The sequence below is a fragment of the Miscanthus floridulus genome, chromosome 8, assembly GCF_019320115.1.
Source record: "Miscanthus floridulus cultivar M001 chromosome 8, ASM1932011v1, whole genome shotgun sequence".
Classification (NCBI taxonomy): Eukaryota; Viridiplantae; Streptophyta; class Magnoliopsida; order Poales; family Poaceae; genus Miscanthus; species Miscanthus floridulus.
Genome location: NC_089587.1, coordinates 6,938,932 through 6,947,337, shown reverse-complemented (window position 1 = coordinate 6,947,337; position 8,406 = coordinate 6,938,932).

Sequence of the window (8,406 nt, the reverse complement as noted above, 5' to 3'; positions counted from 1 at the left end):
TCACATGGTTGTTCGCGGTCTGGAAGCTCAATATGGTCGAACCTCTAAAGAGAGCGCCCGGAGGCTATACGCACTTGCTTATCGCCGTAGACAAGTTTATAAAGTGGATAGAGGCTCGACCGATCTCCGTGATCAAGTCCGAGCAAGCCGTGTTGTTCTTCCTTGACATCGTCCAATGCTTTGGAGTCCCGAACTCCATTATCATGGACAACAGCACGCAGTTCACCAGGAAAAATTCGTCTAATTCTATGATGAATACCACATCCGTGTCGATTGGGCCGCCATGGCACACCCTCGCACGAACGGGTAGGTCGAGCGTGTGAACGGCATGGTCCTGCAAGGTTTGGTGGATGATGGGTCGTGGAGCTCCCCATGGTGCTCTGGAGTCTGAGGACGACCCCCAGCTAGGCCACCGGCTACATACCCTTCTTCATGGTCTATAGTTCCAAGGCTATCCTAGCCAACCGACCTCAACTATGGAGCGCTGAGGGTTAGGCCTTATGACGAGCAAGGAGCTGAGGCATCCCTCGAGGATGCCATGGACTAGCTCGATGAAGCGCACGACATTGGCCTCCTCCTCTCGGCCAAGTACCAGCAAGCGTTATGCCGGTACCACAACCGTCGGGTGAGGGGTCAGGCCTTCAACTTCGGGGACCTGGTGCTCTGCCTCGTCTAGAGCAACAAGAACCGCCACAAGCTCTCTCCACAATGGGAGGGATCATACGTCATCGCTGAGGTGCTCCGACCAGGCATCTACAAGCTCAAGACCATCGATGGCGAGGTATTCGTCAACGCCTGGAACATCGAGCAGCTATGTACTTCTGAAAATTAAGAATGACATTTCTAAAATGAAAAACACTTTCTCTTATCGATTTTGCTATCGTTTCCTTGATCTTTAGTGACACCCAACCCAAGCAACGGCAAGGGGTCAGGCCTCACTCAGGGGATGATAAGAGTATATCTACCGACCCTCTCTTACATTAAGATCTAGAAGCAAGGGTTGCAGAGATAAACGCTGAGTAAAACTGGTCGGACTGCAAGAAACCTACGCCCTAGCGGCTACGACATTTTTGCTCACCAGCGTGATCAGAGTTTTTTTCACCCGCACCTTGAGCTTTACAGCCTTAACAATGAAAAGGGTCGAAACATATTAACCTTTTTATATGAAAAAGGGAGAAGAGCCAAAAGTCTGTTTGGCCATAACAAAAGTTAAGAACTTGTCCACTTATTACAAGTTCGCTGCCTAGCCTATCTAACTAACTAATTCTTTGGGGGATGATCTCATCCTCTATCTTGGTAGATAAGTCATGTGCCAGAGGGGCCACTTCTTCTCGATGTCCTCCATCTCGACGTCGGAGTAGATGGGCACGAAGCCCTGGCTCATCGTCGCTAGATCGATGTTCTCGTAATGAGAATGGGCGATCGCAAACGATCGGTGAACGCTGAAGCGAAGTGCATCCCTCGCAAACTCATGAGCTCGACCTATAATCTAGATGGTACGAACCACGTATGAGCTCGTCTCCTACTTCAGGGCCAGTTTGAGGTCGTCGAAGACCAGCTAGACAGTGATGCATAGGGAATCATGCTCGTTGCTCTCCTTCAGGAGGGAGGCCTTCACCTCGTCGAGCTCCTTTCTAGGCCATGGCTCTTCATCACCTCCGCGCCACGTCACATTGCCTCTCCGATAAACGTGTGCATGCCGCCTCTGGCCGCTCCCTTGAAGGATGCGCCGGATGACGGTTCGCTCCATTCGATGGGCCGAGAACCGCCATAGGTAAGGAGGGATACGGAGCTAAAAATGCTCCCATGGCCAATTCAGGCCTAGGAGTTCAAAGGTTGGCCCACTGACCAGTTCGCAACTGCTTCGGGGCACCTTTAGAGTGAGGGGTGGAAAGAGATGGGCCCACTAGCGGCCAGTACCCGGGCGCACGAGCGTCGTAGGCATCCCAACCCATGTTTGAGTCTTGGTCGGTTCTCAGTTCATGGTTTTTCCTCAAAGAAAGGCAGCGAACCCTTGGGACTAGTCGAACGGACCCAAGAACTATATCAATTGGCCACCAAGAATCTAGAGTCGGTCACCAGCTGACCCATGCCGGACCCCCGCAAATGGGAAGCCGGGGCCCCACTCGAACTAGCCCATTAACAGCTCACCGAGCACCATGATTCGTTCATCGAGGAAAACATGACACGGCTTAGCCCCTCCATTTTATCAGAAAAACGCTTGAGGGAGGACGATTGCAAGATGAGCTGACCCCTCGATTGGACCCCTACTACGCGTGGGGGCTCGAGGAAAGTTGGACTCGCAAAGAGACCGAATATGCGGTCGCATGATGATGGTGGATCGATCGGATCCTTGGGAGGGATCAGAATCAAGAGAAATGTTTTCTAGGCCCCCGAATCCTGCAGCTACATGTTCCCAAGGAGTCTGATCACAATAGAAAGGAATCGCAACCCACCAAGGCATCCCACGGGCAGCAGAAGATCGAAGCCCTTGAAGTCCCTCCATCCAAAAAAGCCTATGAAGGAGTATCCTACTCCTCTGCAGGCTCGGGGGCTACTATCGGGTATTGGTATTAGGGATACCCGAAGAAGGGTTCTAAGGACCACAGATGATGACTCGCCTAGATAATCAAGAACGTACTTCAATCTCGACTGACCCCAAAGGGACGGTCTCTGTATCGCCTGACTATCGACGAAATCTGGTTGGCAGTCTACCGAGGGGTATACCCACTGTGGTAGATGAATCGGTGGAGGTGCACATGATATGAACCATATGGTAACAGAGACACAAGACATAAGATTTATATAGGTTTAGACCGTCAGCTTGATGTAACACCCTACATCCTATGCTCTGTTATTTTTTATTGATTGTGTATCAGATTCGATATCTCATATAGGGGACCCCTACCTCTCCTTATATACTCTGGAGGGGTAGGGTTACAAGGAAAATATCCTATTTGGTATTATATAATAAATCACATCTTTATATAGTTTTGCGGTGCACGCCTTGATCTTGAGGGTTGGGTCACCTTTGGGGCGTGGTCTATGTCTTGTCTTGTGGGTACCGGGGGGGGCCATACCCCAACACCGACCCTGAGGGCACGGGCCCCGTGTCGCCCGACCCCTCGGGCATAGGCCCCGTGTCGCCCGACCCCAAGGGTACGAGAGTTGTCTCGGCCGACCCTAAGGGCACGGGCTCCGTCCCGCCCAACCCCTGGGGCACGGGCTCTGTCTCGCCTGACGGGGACCCATATCACCTGCAACCACTATGGGTCTGAGGGTACGACCCCGGGGTCAAACTTCTGACACCAGGAGGGAATCGGGCACATCTCGACGTGATCCATGGCCACGTTAGGCCACGCCCGGGGGTTCACATCGCCAACAATGATGGCTGCGTGGTCGCTGTACTGCTTACTCCCCGTACGGCCGCTGACAGGCACGTCGGTTCACCACGCCGTCCACCGAGACAGGATGGGATGCCACGACCAGCTGATGACGTCGGGACATGGCACCAGTGGTGAACAGAAGCCCGACATGGAGCCGTCCCCATCACCATCTACAGCATCGGCAGGACCCGCATGAAGGAGAAGAAGGACCCAGTGGCCTAGAGTCCTTCTCCCTCGCTTTTCTTCTTCTTTCCCTCTGTAACCTACACCTTCCCCTTCACCTATAAAAGGAAAAGCAGGACACCCCAAGAAGGGAGATAGCTAACGAGCACACGGCTGAACAAGCTCAGCAAGGCTCAACTCCATTCGATCTTTTCACCAGAGACTTGGGAACTTCTCCCTCTCTCGCTCATTTGTAACCCCTACTACTAACCAGTGCCGGTAACAAGAGCAACAGTAGACTGGACATAGGGACATTCTGTTCGAACCAGTATACCTCTGAGCACACCATCCGGGCCAGACGCGCAGATACAAATTTACTAGCCGGTGATCCAAAACACCGACAGCTCTATTCCCAATTGCCTCTACAAATGGATCTCTAGAAATTGATTTGAGCCACCTCTAAAAATAGGAGCTGTATAGTAAAATTTTTATTTTTCAAACGACTTTGGATGGAGAAATGACAAAAAAGTTGCATGTCTCGAAAAGTTATGCAATTTTGTCGTTGACAACTTTTTTCTTTTGAATTCATCTATGCATGGAAAATTACGTTTGAATTTTTTATATTTGAAATTCAAATTTTTAAAATGACCTCGGATATGATGTTGAAACGACCAAAACAAAAGTAGTAGGTCTCGAGAAGTTATACAACTTTGTAGTTGACAACTTTTTCATCTGAAATAATCTATCTAAGGAAAATTATATGTGAATTTATCACATTTCAAATTTGATTTTTTCAAACAACCTTGTGTGGAGAAATGGCCAAGATAAAAGTTGTGTGTGCATCTCAAAAAGTTATGCAACTTGTAGTTGACAATTGTTTCCATTTGAATTCATCTATGCATGAAAAATTACATTTGAATTTCTTACATTTAAAATTCAAAATTTTCAAACGATCTCTGATAGAGAAACGACCAAAACCAAAGTTGTAGATCTCGAAAAGTTATAAAACTTTGTAGTTGACAATTTTTCATTTGAATTCGTTTAGGGTTCCAAATACTCATTTCAAAACTGGATGAATATAAAATGAGGAGAACCAATATTCAAACAAGTGTTGTATGGGTGAAGTGGTTAATTAGGGGACGAACGCCTCTACGAATCCATTTCATGACGGGAGAGTATATAACACGTGACACTAATCATTTGCAATCTTCCAGGCCAGATTGTCATGGACACAATAAGCTAACTAACGGCTAAATGATTTGGAGATCCCATAGCTAAAAAAATTATGTTTTCTTAGCATCAAGTTTTTCTTTAAGAAAAATTATCATTATTTTTTCTTAATGCAATGCAGATGCAGCCACTCATGCACCCTTATCAAGTTATGAATGTAAGCTACTCCAACGAACAACTATGGAAACTAGCTATCTAGACCACCGGTGCATCTTGAGTTTACAAATGTCACAGTCACAGCTGGCGTCTCATTGTTGGCAAGCATGTTTGCCTAATTACTATTGAAAGAAATGGCCTGGAGTTTAACCCATAAATATGGAGGGTGGATAGGGATTACAAATTATGTCCTTCAGCTGACAAGGTCTGATCCTGTGGTAATTTACCAATGAACATATAAACTTCTTCATACTTCCATGCCCAACACAAACTATATGATCTTCTTACACTATGTGAAAATAGGTCAATAGTGATGGGAGATAACACTCAATATTAGCCGTCACACAAGATGCATCACTAATAAATAGTAGAAAGAAATGATGGGATAGCTTTTGCATATATTGTTGGCTATGTGATAGGTTTTATGGGACACGTGGCTTCCATCCAAGGTGGGTCTGCACGGAGGCTTGGTACAGGGGGTCTGCACCCCTTTTTTCGCCTTGACACCACATGACCCCATTGCTGAGACAATGGACCGCCGATCAATACACCCGCCCTCGCTGCAAGTGGGCCCATGTAGCCCTGGGGCCACTTGCTAAAACTAGTGTTTAGACGAGTGCATATGCATGCCTACCATTGCAATCACATGCATCTTTATGAGTTTGTGGTAGCCCAGGTGAAACGGAAAACCAAGAAGGAGCTAGGGTATTGCATGCACATATAGATACATGCATGCAACCGGGAGGTAGGGAGGGAAGCTCTCATGGCCACACACACTTACATGTCCTTTTTGTAATATGATGTCCTATACATATGACTGTCGACGAAATATGGTCGGTAGTCTACCTAGGGGTATGCCTAAGGTAGTAGATTATCGACAGACAGATGCGCAAGCTACAAACAAGATGGTGACGCAAGACAGACACGAGGTTTTATCCAGGTTCGGCCGACGTCGGAGTAGATGGGCACGAAGCCCTGGCTCATCGTCGCTAGATCGATGTTCTCGTAATGAGAATGGGCGATCGCAAACGATCGGTGAACGCTGAAGCGAAGTGCATCCCTCGCAAACTCACGAGCTCGACCTATAATCTAGATGGTACGAACCACGTATGAGCTCGTCTCCTACTTCAGGGCCAGTTTGAGGTCGTCGAAGACCAGCTAGACAGTGATGCATAGGGAATCATGCTCGTTGCTCTCCTTCAGGAGGGAGGCCTTCACCTCGTCGAGCTCCTTTCTAGGCCATGGCTCTTCATCACCTCCGCGCCACGTCACATTGCCTCTCCGATAAACGTGTGCATGCCGCCTCTGGCCGCTCCCTTGAAGGATGCGCCGGATGACGGTTCGCTCCATTCGATGGGCCGAGAACCGCCATAGGTAAGGAGGGATACGGAGCTAAAAATGCTCCCATGGCCAATTCAGGCCTAGGAGTTCAAAGGTTGGCCCACTGACCAGTTCGCAACTGCTTCGGGGCACCTTTAGAGTGAGGGGTGGAAAGAGATGGGCCCACTAGCGGCCAGTACCCGGGCGCACGAGCGTCGTAGGCATCCCAACCCATGTTTGAGTCTTGGTCGGTTCTCAGTTCATGGTTTTTCCTCAAAGAAAGGCAGCGAACCCTTGGGACTAGTCGAACGGACCCAAGAACTATATCAATTGGCCACCAAGAATCTAGAGTCGGTCACCAGCTGACCCATGCCGGACCCCCGCAAATGGGAAGCCGGGGCCCCACTCGAACTAGCCCATTAACAGCTCACCGAGCACCATGATTCGTTCATCGAGGAAAACATGACACGGCTTAGCCCCTCCATTTTATCAGAAAAACGCTTGAGGGAGGACGATTGCAAGATGAGCTGACCCCTCGATTGGACACCTACTACGCGTGGGGGCTCGAGGAAAGTTGGACTCGCAAAGAGACCGAATATGCGGTCGCATGATGATGGTGGATCGATCGGATCCTTGGGAGGGATCGGAATCAAGAGAAATCTTTTCTAGGCCCCCGAATCCTGCAGCTACATGTTCCCAAGGAGTCTGATCACAATAGAAAGGAATCGCAACCCACCAAGGCATCCCACGGGCAGCAGAAGATCGAAGCCCTTGAAGTCCCTCCATCCAAAAAAGCCTATGAAGGAGTATCCTACTCCTCTGCAGGCTCGGGGGCTACTATCGGGTATTGGTATTAGGGATACCCGAAGAAGGGTTCTAAGGACCACAGATGATGACTCGCCTAGATAATCAAGAACGTACTTCAATCTCGACTGACCCCAAAGGGACGGTCTCTGTATCGCCTGACTATCGACGAAATCTGGTTGGCAGTCTACCGAGGGGTATACCCACGGTGGTAGATGAATCGGTGGAGGTGCACATGATATGAACCATATGGTAACAAAGACACAAGACATAAGATTTATATAGGTTTAGACCGTCAGCTTGATGTAACACCCTACATCCTATGCTCTGTTATTTTTTATTGATTGTGTATCAGATTCGATATCTCATATAGGGGACCCCTACCTCTCCTTATATACTCTGGAGGGGTAGGGTTACAAGGAAAATATCCTATTTGGTATTATATAATAAATCACATCTTTATATAGTTTTGCGGTGCACGCCTTGATCTTGAGGGTTGGGTCACCTTTGGGGCGCGGTCTATGTCTTGTCTTGTGGGTACCGGGGGGGGGCATACCCCAACACCGACCCTGAGGGCACGGGCCCCGTGTCGCCCGACCCCTCGGGCATAGGCCCCGTGTCGCCCGACCCCAAGGGTACGAGAGTTGTCTCACCCGACCCTAAGGGCACGGGCTCTGTCCCGCCCAACCCCTGGGGCACGGGCTCTGTCTCGCCCGACGGGGACCCATATCACCTGCAACCACTATGGGTCTGAGGGTACGACCCCGGGGTCAAACTTCTGACACCAGGAGGGAATCGGGCACATCTCGACGTGATCCATGGCCACGTTAGGCCACGCCCGGGGGTTCACATCGCCAACAATGATGGCTGCGTGGTCGCTGTACTGCTTACTCCCCGTACGGCCGCTGACAGGCACGTCGGTTCACCACGCCATCCACCGAGACAGGATGGGATGCCACGACCAGCTGATGACGTCGGGATATGGCACCAGTGGTGAACAGAAGCCCGACATGGAGCCGTCCCCGTCACCATCTACAGCATCGGCAGGACCCGCATGAAGGAGAAGAAGGACCCGGTGGCCTAGAGTCCTTCTTCTCCCTCGCTTTTCTTCTTCTTTCCCTCTGTAACCTACACCTTCCCCTTCACCTATAAAAGGAAAAGCAGGACACCCCAAGAAGGGAGATAGCTAACGAGCACACGGCTGAACAAGCTCAGCAAGGCTCAACTCCATTCGATCTTTTCACCAGAGACTTGGGAACTTCTCCCTCTCTCGCTCATTTGTAACCCCTACTACTAACCAGTGCCGGTAACAAGAGCAACAGTAGACTGGACATAGGGACATTCTGTT